This window comes from Agelaius tricolor, unplaced genomic scaffold, assembly GCF_023055355.1.
Source record: "Agelaius tricolor isolate 1412-34295 unplaced genomic scaffold, bAgeTri1.0.p SCAF_5, whole genome shotgun sequence".
NCBI lineage: Eukaryota > Metazoa > Chordata > Aves > Passeriformes > Icteridae > Agelaius > Agelaius tricolor.
In genome coordinates this window covers 44,854,601-44,867,848 of record NW_027269265.1, presented here as the reverse complement: position 1 = coordinate 44,867,848, position 13,248 = coordinate 44,854,601, and the positions used below count along the sequence as shown (strand labels likewise).

The window sequence follows — 13,248 nt, the reverse complement described above, 5'->3', positions numbered from 1 at the left end:
GTTTAGCATTGTTTTGCTGCTATTTTTCTTGAGACTCCAAGAGCATTCTCCTCCATATGAACTGCACAAGATGAGAGGAAAAAAAATAGGAAAAGCTACCACTCAGGGTATTGCTCTGGCAGGCCTCTGCTCATTTAAGCTTTTGAAGGTGGAAATTTTTTATGGGAATTAATGAAGAGAATTACCTCTGGAGCCTGCTGCTCCCTGCCATCTCTCCTGGGATGAGTACAGCAGCTCCTGGCTGCACTCCCTTGTCTCCACTGAGGATGAGACAACTGGGAAATCTGCTGACAGTCAAGTTTATGAATGTTTCAGCAATTGCCTCCTCCTTCAAGTAGCTGCTCAAAAGCGTACCCAAGTCCGGGCCTTCTGCCACACCATGCGGCTGCTGTAACTAATGAGCTCCTCTGTTTGTAAACCCATGCCTTGACAGACACTCTGCCACGTGAGCACAGAACGCTCACACAGCCACAGACGCTCCCTGCTCCCAACCTGCTGCAAGGCTTCTCCATCCCCTGCACCCTGGGGGACAGCAACCCCTTGAATTCAGATTGACAAAGGCTGGCACTCTCTTCTGCAGACTCTGCTCCAGCTGAAAGGCAGAGGGTCTGCAGTAAATTCTCCAACTGTATTTTACTCTGCTTTGTGAAGCCAGACTGTGCCAAGTTTCATCTCACAGTGGAAAGGACACATGGGCACACCAAGCCCCACAAAAGTTTAGTTCCCAGAACCACTGATGCCAGATAAGACTGTGGCAAGTCACCTTGTGTAATGTGTAACACCTGTCACCTGTGGCCCAGGCTCTGCTCCTCCCTTCAGGGGAAGGATATGGCCATGGCAGAACTCAACTTGAACAGCAGAATTTTGGTGTAGTGTTGCCACAAGTTTCTTCAGGAACACAAAAGACCAAAGAAAGCTACTTGCATTTCAAGCAAAAGACAGAGAAGTCTGCAGTGCTTTGTTGTAGCATAAGAGAAAACAGCAACAAAACACTTTTTGGAGAGCAGATGACAGCTACCTGGCTCTGCTGTTGTTATTCCTAAAGAAACAACAATCACATCCTCGTCACAGGTGAAGAACAAATCCTCCATGCACAGTGAATATAAGTCTCACAGACTGTGGGACCACTGAAAAAGCAGGAGAGGAAATTTCCTGCCAAGCCATCAGCACCTGATCAGGCAGGCAGCTATTTCCTCTGCTCAGACTCATCAATTAGGCATTTTAGTGCTTGGGAGCCATGGCCATGGACAAAGGCTGCTCTCAATCTGACACAGGAACAGGCACCAGAAGATGGGGAGAGAGTTTCAAGGAAATTTCATTGGAAAGAGAAACCAAGACACACAGGAAAGTTTCAGCAGAATGAGTTACCACGAGTTACTCTATTGTTGTTGATGGATCTCCAATCCTCCAACATGGGCCAGCACAGAAAAAACACAAGGCTTAGCAAAGAAGTAGAAATCTGTAGGCTTAACTTCCGGGCTACTCCCTTCCTCACCTCACCTGGAGCAAGAGCTGGCAAAACTGTCCCATTGCCCCCAAAGTCCATACCAAGCAATATGCACAACACAGAAATCCATAAACATTCAAATAAAAATCTTTGCAGAAGGGATCAGATCAGAAAAACCTACAGATAAAACAGGAAGTTAAGCTGCTGTTAAGTGTACTATCTATTGTAGAACATGATGATCAATTTGCTGGATACATCATTTCCATCAAGCCATCTCAAGCAGTGGTGCTGTCATATAGGAACCTGTGAGTTTGGCTTTGGATGTGCTGGATTTTTCTATGTGCATGGACATCAGCTCTGGAAAATTTTAGAAAATGGGGCTGGCTATTTTCTTATCACAGCATTTGGAAAACTGAAGCAAGTTCATTTGTGGCTTTCAGTACTTTAAACTAAGTGAATAAATGGAGAGAGCAGCCAACTTCTGTCTTCATCTAGATGAATTGCTGAGATCGTGTTGCTAGCTAACATCACTCTCACTTCGTTTTTGGCTGGAGAGGCAGACAGCACAAAGGGGTGTCCAGTTACAGAATGGCAACACTGATAAATTGCCTAAAGTTTTAGCAAGAAAATAAATGCAAGATGTGCAACAAAAATGCCTGCTGAGTAATAGATGTGGGGTCATGTGGGCATGTTTCTAAATTCCTTGTCTTCAGTATGTTCAACAACTCTTCCAGCTAGAAGCAATTCTAGGAAAAGCTAGAATGCTTTTGCAACTAAGTCTGACATTACTCCATTTTCCCTTCAATTAGAGGTCAGTTCTAATCCCCTTCAAAGCATCCACAAAGCATTTGCCTGAATTCAGACTCCAGAGTAGCACAGTCAAAGCAGACAGTGGATCGTCATGAAATATTAAGCTGTGGGCACCACAAAAAAAAAGGTACCTATGTACTGAGGCAAGAAAGAAAAAACAACCTGCAGTACCCACTGGTGTAATACAAACCATGTTAGGAGCAAAAAAAACAACTCTTCACAGTGAAAGACCATGGGACAGCAGATTAAAAAAGTTAATCAGAAGGAGGAAACACTTCTTCCAAGTGACCCAGAATTGTGCTGTGGCATGTTCTGCTACTCAGAGTGACTTACAGAAAGAGTCTGCAAAGTATCATGGAAACTGCAGGAGGACAACACAGGTGCAGCTGTTTAATCTTGAGACTCCTCCTTCCCTGTGGATTCACTCTGTTTGTCACTAGGGAAGCATACTGGCCAATCTGGACCCTGGCTGGAGCCAGTGTGGCAGGTCTTCCATTCTTGAGCTACCACACACAGGCATTACAGCAGAGCTGGAAAAGGTTTGGGCTCCAGCATTTATACCCTTTGACCTGGCATCTTAAGAGACTGTCTCTGACAGGGCTCTGAAATACAAGCAGAACAAGAGGGGATCACCGATACTTCCAACTGTTCTTGCAGAGAACATCTTTCCTGGACAGAGGATTCAGAGGGGAAATGTTCTCTCTGGTGCAGAGCCCCAAGCAGTGAGATACAGCATGTCCTGTCTTCTCCACAACATGACACTCTGAAACAGAAGCTGCAAGTGTTCAAAGTTCAAAGCTGCAGCTCAAACTCCAGGACAGAGATCCCCAATGTGTGACACAAAATTTATCCAACATCTACAACCATCAGCCCATTGGAAAAGACACACAGCCTCATGATTAATGGGCCACAAACTTTGTAGAGGAAATCTGAGGGCAAGAGGCATCTGCTTGGACATCCCTGCCACACAGACCACTTCAATCTTAGATGCTGCAACAAGCAGATCATGCTTACAGACCTCTTGCGCCACCAGACATGACAAACTTCCAGGAAGACACAGCAAGATGACCTCTCTCACCACAGCTTTCCCAGGCACAGCAAACCCTCTCAAAGGCATTGATTGGTAGCTGATGCTGGAAGGCTGTGAAAGTCAGTGTACTCACAAGGAACAGGAAGGCGGTGCTGTGCACACTGCTACTGCACTACTCCTCAGGCAGCTGAAGGACCAGGGCACTGTTTTCAAAGCTGTTCCTCTGTTTCACTAAGTATCTGAGTCAAAACCTGGCACAAACAAACCTGCCGTGGTGTCTTTGGGTGTGTTTTGCTTCCAAAACAAAACTATCTTTCATTAACAGTGCAAACATTCACTGCAGGGAGGAAGCTGATCCACTTGACTCTAAGGCTTCTCTGTCTGTCAGAAGATGCATGAATGCAAGGCCAGGAAACAGGTTAATGGCTCACACAGAGGACACCTCTATCTCCTTGAACCAGGAGCAGATCCAAAACCAGTAACCTGGAGCTGAGATCCTTCTCCTTGTGGCAACCAACCCTCCAGAATAAATGAACAACAAAATCAGACAGGCCTCTTCTTCTGAAGGCTTTTTAGCCACTTCTGCTTTAAGACAGGAAATCTTAAGGACTTTATCCAGATCGTTCAACTTGTTCTCCAAGCCACAGCAGCTTGTCAGCATTCTGCCTGGATGTCAGGCACTGCATGTGCACATAAAAGGAATCATTTGCTCACTGCTGTAGCTACTTTCCAACCCGGCTGACAAAATGCTTCTGATTCTTTGTGCTCCTGTCGTGCTTCCCATCCTAGGCAGCTGCTTCAAGTGTTCATGCACACTAAGAGCACTGAGGTACTCTCACACCAGGTTACTCATTTCTGACTAGAAGAAGCCAAGAATTTTAAGGAACTAAAATCATAAGTTAGCAAAATTTCATGAGGATTCTCCAGTTGCTGGTTAAATAGAAAACTGAGCTTTGTGGACATTGCAGACAGTAATAATGAGAGTGATGATCATAATTAGAAACTGTGGGCCCGTCTCTGTGTGCTCCACAGAGAAGTGCAGATAAGCAATATGGCACTAACCAGCTCTGGGGCTGGGACACTCAGCAAAGGATGTGAAACCCTTTGCTACTGGAAAGGTGCACACACAAACACGTTATGCTTTGGGGCTGACAAATCCCTCAGCTGAGAAGGTTAAAACCAGGACATCCCATCAATGGGGTCTGTGCATTCATGGTCCCCCAGCTGTGAGAAAATGAGAGCTGACAGCAGTGCCAATACAAGCAGTCTGTCCTCTCTCCTGTTCACTAGGTTTATGTGCCGACAATGCAGCCTGCGGGCACGTTACACCCCCTCTTTGTATTTGGCATCCAGCTACAACAACCCTTTCTCTTCTTTCTTCTCTCACCTTGAACCAGTTGGGCTTCTGGCAACTCGGAGTGTAACCAGAACAAACAATCCTCCTGCTCCTGTGCTTGCAGGGATGCATTCTCAAGCCAGCATTCCAAATGCTATGGTAATAAAAACAGTCACCTAAGCATGACTGCCTTGTGCCAGACGTTCAAATGAACCAACCCGCCTCAGCCTGAAGTGCCCTGTGGACCAGGGCTCCTCTGCTGCTGCCATGGAGAGATGCTCATTCAGAGTGGCCAAACAAGTCCCTCAGCACTGCCACAAACCAGTGCCACACTCTGCTTTAACATGCAAAGTGAAAACAGAGGCCAATGCTGGGACAAAGTTTCCTTCCTTCCTTCCTGTCCACAAGAGAACCAGAGCTGCCCTGGAGAGGCACATCTCAATTCTTCTGAACAGAGCAAGACCAGAGTCTTGGCCTTGTAGTCTCTGCATCCTAGCTCAGCATCATCAGCTACTTCTCATCACCCAGCCTGCTTCTGCCTAGGATAGCACCATAAAACCATCTGCATCACCATCAAACTATAAAGTGTCTGCCATCTCCAAGCTGCAGATTCCTGGCCGAAGCAGCAAGCCTTTGGAAGTCTCTGATGACTTGTTTTTTCCTCCCTCACCTATATCAGTTCATCTGAATAGCAGATGCTTCCTTTGTTAGTTTTGGTTTCTGTTTTGTTCGGAGGTTTGCTTGCTTTTCTTATTTGAGCTGCTCTTAAGAAAAAGCCCAGCTCCAGGCATGGTGTGACCTGTGCATTAGGAAGATTGGCAGATTGCTCTTTTTTGATCTGCTAATACAGCTGATTTTTTTCCTCTTCATTTCCAGGGAAGGTAAAAAGCTCAGCCCCCAGGAAAGAGACACAGCAATTACACTTACCTCAGACCAGCAGAGCATTTTAGTGCAGAGCTTGCACTGAGCTGGTGTCCTCCGGCATCTGCTTTGTAGACAAGAGCACACCAGAGGACAAGTGCAGCAAAGGGGGAAAGCTGACAGCTCCTTGCCTCTCTGCTGCAAAAAGTATCCCAAAAATCCTTTCAAGAACATCAAATAAGCCTCTGCTCTTCTGCTACTTTCATGAATTGAAATTCTAGATTTGTAAGGAAAACAGTATGTAACTGAAATTAATCTAAAGACTTTCCTCATTGTTAGGGTCACATTTCCACAAAAATATGAGGTGATTGCCCAATTTACATATCAATGCAGCTTTCTAGAGTTCTCAGTAAGCATAACCACTGTGACTTTTAAAGTGCAGTGCAATATCTAATCCTTCATTAGATAAATTCATAGTTAGGTATAAATATGAACAGTTACATCTACAAGTGAGGCTTTACAGAAGTAAAAATTCACACAGTATACCTTTTGCAGGGTATTCTTATCAATACATGAATCATATTTTCATGTGTACAACTGCAACTATTAAGAAAGCATTAGGCATCTTATACCTGGTCTAGTGGAAGGTGTTCCTGCTTATGGCAGGGGAGTTGAATGAGATGATCTTTAAGATCTCTTCCAACCCAAACCACTCTGATTCTATAATCTAGCTGCTAAATTATTAACACCAAGTCTGTTTTCCCATGCATCATCCTTGTGGCTTTTGCAACCTGGTAAGAAACAGCATGGGATTATTTTATAACAAATACCAACCAATACACGAGGGGAGGAAGTACAGAAGAACAAAACTGCCTTGTACCTTTGCAGCATGCCAAACTGGAAGGACAGAACCAAAGTGAACCTTGGTTTGTATAGGAGCTGTTTTTAGCTAGACTAGTATACCACTACCATTACCTCAACAGCATAATTAATGAGTTATGGCAATATTATAATAACAGGCTCTTTAAAAGTTGTGCCAGTTGCCAACCCTATCTGTATCACTTTGCATGACAAAGTGTGCCAAGCCTGATAATCTGCTCAAGCAATGGAAAAAACAGCTTTTTGGGCAGATCCCCAGGACAAACACTGACAAGCAGACACAGCAGCTGGTTTTTCCACAGACGCCGAGAGACAAGTACACTCGCAGGCTTTTCCATACATACACAGACATACAAAGTCCCTTGACTCAAAGGAAGTTTAATTCAAAGGGTTTCCATCAGGAAAGCAGGAGTCTCTTTCACAACACGCCTGCCAAACCTCCAAGGCTGGAAAGCTCAAGCATATAGTCCATAGACCTTTTTTCCTTTTTCTTTTTTTTTACTCCCAATTAACATACCGATAGCCTTGGCATCAGGCTACTTACAGAAACATTCTCTCTCAACACTAACAGTAAAAAATAGTAAGAGAGCTTTGTAGTTAAGGTGGAGAATAAGCTAATTGAAACACAACCCAGGCTATCTGCAGGGATTTTAACACACCAGGCAAAAAGAGCCAAAGAGAGAAACTACTGCAGCATGGAGATGTCTACTAGTCCTCTTGCCTTGGAGGAAGGGGATATCCCTCTCGGTGCCAGAAAGAAAAGGAAACAACATTTTCACTCACAAATAATATTCAAAATGTAAAATATGAGTCCTTTTGAAAATTACATTTTTTAAATTGACCTCTAATTCTAACCAGATTTTTCAAGGAGGGGCATCATCAAGTTCTTATTATACCTTAGGCATTTTTAGGTAATGATGACTACACCTACCTAAGGGATGCTGTTGTGCCAGGGTTAGGTCCTTTAGTAAATTACCCCTTCATTTAACCTACACATAAAGCCTCCTGAAGGCTGAACACCAGTATTTTTGGCTGGTATCTGAAAACAGCCAAAGGAACAGCTGCTTCAAGCAACCTTAAGGGAAACTGAATTAAAGAAGGAAAGAAAATGCATCTTTTCCTATGGAAATAAAAATCATCACCATGCTTGGAATATTACTCCAGGTCAATATAAGCAAACAGTTGTGAAGAAAATGGTCTTCTTTGTACTTCATACTTCAACATTGTTTTGAAGAAAATAATTACTATCCCTCCACATCTATCACCAATCTCCTCAGAGGGGTTGATACAGCATGGAATGACTTGAAAGGAGAACAAGGGCTGAAAAAGGAAGACAAGCTCCTCTGCTCTGAGACCAACCCATTGCCAGCAGCAAGCACATATTGCTGTCCCACCACAAAAGCCAACCAAGAAAAAGCATCTCCCAAAAAACCCCAATGGTTTTAACTGAGATTAAAAGGACTTGAGTTTGCAGTTTATACACACGAACTCAGAAAAGATGCTCTGAGAAACATTCTTCTTTTGTGGTTTCTTTAACAGCATCACCATTACATCATTAAAGGGGAGAAACTAATTCGTTCAACATGCATTCAACCTCTAGTCTCTTAATCCAAACACTTCTCTATTGCCATTTGAATAGTCAGATGTCATAGAGGCTGTTTTGACTAGAAAACACACCACTGGTTTCTCCCATGTGGATTTTATTACAAAACTCTGTTGTCACACTAGGTGGAAAAAAGCTAATTCAAAGGATGAAAGAGGACAAGGACTTGAGAAGAGGCTATTAATCTCTACATGTGCCCCATTCTCTGCCTCCACCCTCTATTTTTCCCCCACCATCTAAAGGGGAACTATAGCCAAAGGAGCACATTGTTTATCAGAGCATATCCAACTTGGCTGGTCAGCTGCAACAAGTCCTGGCATTGCATGTTCAGACAGTTAGCACTCAGGAAACCTATCTCCTGAGCATCAGATCACACACTGCAAATGCTGCAAGGTCATGGTAACGAGTGGCAGCTGAGAAAATCGTACTGACTTCTTGCTGTGGTTGGTGCCTCACATCCTGCCCCTGCAGCTGGCTCACCACAGCCCTCTCACTGCTGGATCAGCAGACTCCTGGGACCCAACAGGCCAGGAGACCTTGTGCCTGCTCAACAACACCAATGATCAGTAAAAGAGAGGGGAAGAAGTCAGACACATCCTAGGAGACATCACTGCTATGCTACAAGTACCATATACCAGGGTTGATGTAACCCAAAGCTGTTCACTGCTATTTCAGTAGAAGGGGGAAAACCCAAAAATGCAAATCAACTCCCATCTCAAATAAACAACATTTAGTTCCATAAGAACCTGAGTGGATAAATTCTTTATTGCAACTCATTTTAAATTAGGGAAGCAAATTTAAGTGTTTGCACAGCCAGATCATCATGTTCTGAACAAACCAAGGGAGGTTTGCAGATGTACACCATGCTGACCACAGGGTTCAGCTTCTGAGTGCAATGTAGGTAAAGAGACACCTTGGTGCAAAGCTATGTCAAGCCTGGTAAACATATGCATAAAGATCCTATTAATAACCTGTTATTTCTGCAGGGAATTGGGGGAGTTTGAAAATAGGCATTGGTCTGGAAGAGTGGAACAGGTTTAACAAGTGGGATGCTCTGTAGAAACCAGTAGTGGCTGCTTATGTTGCTAGAAATGTTTCAATGAAAGTTAACTCCCACAAGGTCACAAAGTCCTGCTCAAAGGTGAATTCAGCACAATCTTAACTGAAACTGGCCAAAACCAAGCAAAAGCTATGGAAGAACCACGCTTTCAGAAACTCCAATGTGATTGTTGCAAACAGCTTTCCTGCCTGGAGCTTTTGAATATGAGGCCTTCTATAACAGGAAAGAAATATTTTCTGCAATGTGACCCAAAAGACTTCAGAAGTATTTAGGAGACTGCTTTCCCCTTTTGTCAAAGTCCAAAGGGGAAAAAAGCCCATAAAAGTGGAATATAATGTGAACAATGCTGAGCTATTCATTCCAAAATGAAAGCTGCTTCTGAGAGAGAAGGGGAAATACCCACCACAATAGCTTTGGAAAACTCTGCCCAAAACCCTCGGGAAAAGAACAAAAAAAGGAAAACATACTTTCAGAAATCAAAAATTATGAAAGTAACACAGAAGAATTACAGCAATTGCATGCTAGGAAATAAAGACCAAAAAGAAAATCTTGGTCTTTATCCATTTATCCTGGCTCCCATTAGCCTGGTTTCTACTTAGTTTAATCCAGGACTGCATTGAGTAGAAAACTGGCACAGGGGTTTTGGCAGCTGCTGGCACTTACACCATGCAGGGTTCCACCCCCTGATCCTCCCCACTGCAATGCTCCCACAGCTTCCACCTGGATGCAGAACAAGCCCAGCCACCACACCTGGGCTGCCACCACCATGCCAGGGCAAAAAACAAGGAGTGGAGGATTGATTTCAATCCCTTTTAAAAATCCTCTTTGATAGAGATGCAACCTTCTAAATCCCTGGGGAGCTACACTTTTCCTCGGTGTGCTCCATGCAACATGGAGGTCTGGAAAATGTGGGGTGGCACTGTCAGCACCACTGAAGGCTATGCATGTGCCTGGCCCTGCCCTCCTGAAGAACCCTTTGACAGTCTCATTTCCACTCAGAGCATGACCACTGAGGCTCCAAAAACAGCTACCCTAGCAATTATTTTTTAGAAGAAATGCATATTTCAGGAATGAGTTAATACACTTGGAAGGAAGCACTAGCCACCTCCTTGTACTGGCATTTTTCCAGCCTCCCAAAGCCTACCACCAGCCCTGCCACAGCAATTTTGCAAGATTAAATAAATAACGAAGGAAATGGACAGCAAGCCACAGTTCTAGAAACCTACCAGAAACCTTTGCCATTTCAGGTTGCCATTTCTACCTTTTTTCTCAGCCTCATCTTCCTGCACCCTGATGTGGGACCCTCCAGCATCCTCTCCAGGGCACTTGAAGTCCAACCACAGCTGCACAATGGCCAGCTGTGACTTAACTCTGCTTCTTCTCTACAGCTAAAAGGCCAGGAGCAATGCAAGACCACTCAGGTTTTATGGACTGCACCACCCACAGCATCCTGGAACCCAGAAAGGGGTACAAGCAAGAGGCTGTAACTTCAGTCTCATAAATCACCAGCATACCAAACCCATGTTTTCCAGAAATGCTATTGTTCTCCTCCCCTTCCCCTCTGCCACAATATCTCAAAGACCTAAAACCACTTATTATTTATCAATCCAGCAATTCTGAGAGCAGCAGGAGTCCAAAGCAGAGCATTGGTACTTGTCTGGAAAAAGTGGAACCACTCAGACAGTCTCAAGGAAGGAGCAAAACATAGCCAAAACCATCCTTAATGAAAACTGTACCTTTTCTCTGAGGAAAATTAACAAGTGAACTACAAGGAAGCTCAGCCAAAAAGAAAAAATAACACAATCTCTTGTGAACTCATAAAATATGAGATAGCCCACTGCATCCCCAGCTTACAGAGAAGAAGTAGAATATTCTTACTATTTAGTTTCTTTCTAAATCTGGGATAAGTTCTTTTTGGTAAGCCTGGATTTCACCTGAGGGTAATGCAAAAAGGAACATAAAAAATCCCAACATGAATGACAGCTGAAGAACAGCCATCTGTGTGGGCGTCTCTCTTTCCAAACAAAACTTGGAGTGGAAAGGGTTTTCCAATGAGCCAGCCAATAAAAGGGAAACTTCATCAAGAATCACAGTGGGATCTGCCTGGAGAGTATGCTGCATGCAAGTACCAGGGCTAAAACCACTCCCCCTGTGACTACCAGCAGTCCTCCCAGATGTCCATCTGTCCACTGTTCCTTATCTTCCCTTTTAAAAACTGTGGTGAAAGCTGCTGGGGAGGACACAACGTGTGGCAAGTAATTACAGAGCAAAGCAGAGCAGAAGCACCTTTGGGGATAAGCAGCAATTCAGGCAGTCACCAAATGCTGACCCTCCATGAGGGGTGCATGAGGTCTCTGCTTGTGAAAACAAGCTGAGGACACTGGCACAGTTGTGCTGGGAGGGCTGGGTAAGCACCAACTGTGGAATGCCCACAGAACTGCTCACCTGCACCAAACAGAGTTTTTTAAAACAGCAATCTGCAGTCAGCTCCATTCTTTGCTGCAGGTAACCCAGAGACTGCTGGGATTCCCACTGCTGCACCCTCCCGTGCAGATGTGGGTTCCAGCACTCAGCCACAGACATGGCAGCTCCTCACCCGCTCCAGGACCTGGGACTGGAGGCTGCCAGCCAAGTTCAGCTCTCAGCCTGCTTGAAACTCAGCACATTTGCAAGCACAGGGTCAAGCTAGAGCAGATGGAATGCTCAATTAGGCTGCTCAGCCTCTATCCAAGTCCTTCCAGAGCAACTCCTGTTACACCACTGGAGACAGGGTATTGATTCAGACACTAGCAGTTTACGTGAACCTTTAGGCCAACCCAGGACAGTGATTTTCAGTGTATTTGCCAGCAGATTACAACATATGCCCACATACTTCAAGCATAGTTCAATGATATCAGCAAAAATTCACTGATAGAAAAAATATTTTCCTATCAGAGTACACAAAACTCGAGGTGGACATCTCCTCCTCCACAAACTCACCCGTCTGGAACGAAACCTTCCTGAGCATCAGAAAGAAAGCTGACCCAGGGGTGCCCTGAGATTCCTGCTCATTTTGTAGCAAGCCGCTGTAAGAGGAATTTGAGCTGAATATTGACATGCTTAAGGCCATTTAAAACAGAGACTGGCTTTCCTAACATATCAGTGTTTTTCCAGCCTCTGAGGACAAGAGACAGAGAGGAAGAGAATTGCTTTTGGGGAGAAAGCACTAATAAGATAGGAATTTCCCTGAAATAATTAGCAATGTAAGGAAAAACCACAAAACCCCACCACCTACAAACTTTCCCTAAGGAACAGCTTCAAACCTATGAAGTCTCTACATCCACAGGCCAGCAGGTGTATGGCAAGCACGGGGCCTACTTCTGCATAAACACTGGGGCACACAAGATCATCTGCATCCCAGATGGACAGGGGATTTGCAAATAGGTTTGCAACTAGGAAGTCCCCAGGGAACTAGGGAAAATTGAATAGCTAAAACAATCCTGATCTGCCAGCTAATACAGATGGTTTTTAACAGAAAGATAACAACAGGCCTTAGGAAGACATAAGCCCTCTCCCCCATGGAGAGAAGAGTGTCATTTTGGCTCTTACTTTTTCTTAGTCTTCTCAGGAAGCTTGGCAGGAAATGGTGGAGACTTCCCCCACTGCATAAATTCTTTTATCAGGTTAAATTAGATTAATTCCTTCAGGAAGATTACTGCTCTAGGCAGATGATGAGTGCTCCTACCTTGATTCTCATGGTGCTTCTACCCCAGTGACTGAAACAGCACTTAAAAATTTTGTTTCATCCCCAATCCTTTCACAAAGACCTGCAGGTCTGTTACCTGCAAGCAACATTTACCCACTTGTTCCAAATGCAGAATACACCTAAATTCCTAGTGCTACTTCCTCTCTTTTTTTCTGGTTTCCAAATATTCAGAAAAAAATTGGAAGGATTTCTCCTTGTTTTCTTAATGTAACCATGACAAAGTTGCTACACAATTGTCTGTTGGGGAATTGGGGCAGGAAGAAAAAGAAAGATAAAGCAAACTGCTGGAGTTAACCTGCAGCAGGAAACAAATAACTTACAGGCTCACATATGGAATCAACTCTCATTTTTTCAGAGGAGTAAGTACTGAAGGCTTTGCACAGTCATTGACTCTCTGGTGTCATTCTCCGATGTCTGGTGCTTGCAGCACTACCAGCTAATGGTAACAAAGATTACTCTGTAAAAGGAGTGGTGGAA

General features: G+C 44.2%; 1 protein-coding gene across 4 annotated transcripts in view; it reads right to left on the bottom strand.

Moving 5' to 3' along the window:
• LOC139590260 (USP6 N-terminal-like protein) overlaps positions 1-13,248 on the bottom strand; it is a 76,882-nt gene that overhangs the window by 48,624 nt on the left and 15,010 nt on the right. Inside the window, exon 1 of one of the 4 annotated variants that reach the window (XM_071427654.1) lies at positions 13,092-13,183. The exons of the other annotated variants lie outside the window; for them this stretch is intronic. The gene's annotated coding sequence lies outside the window, so the exon portion shown is untranslated. Of the gene's footprint in view, positions 1-13,091; positions 13,184-13,248 lie in introns of those variants that run through there. 4 annotated transcript variants of the gene reach the window in all.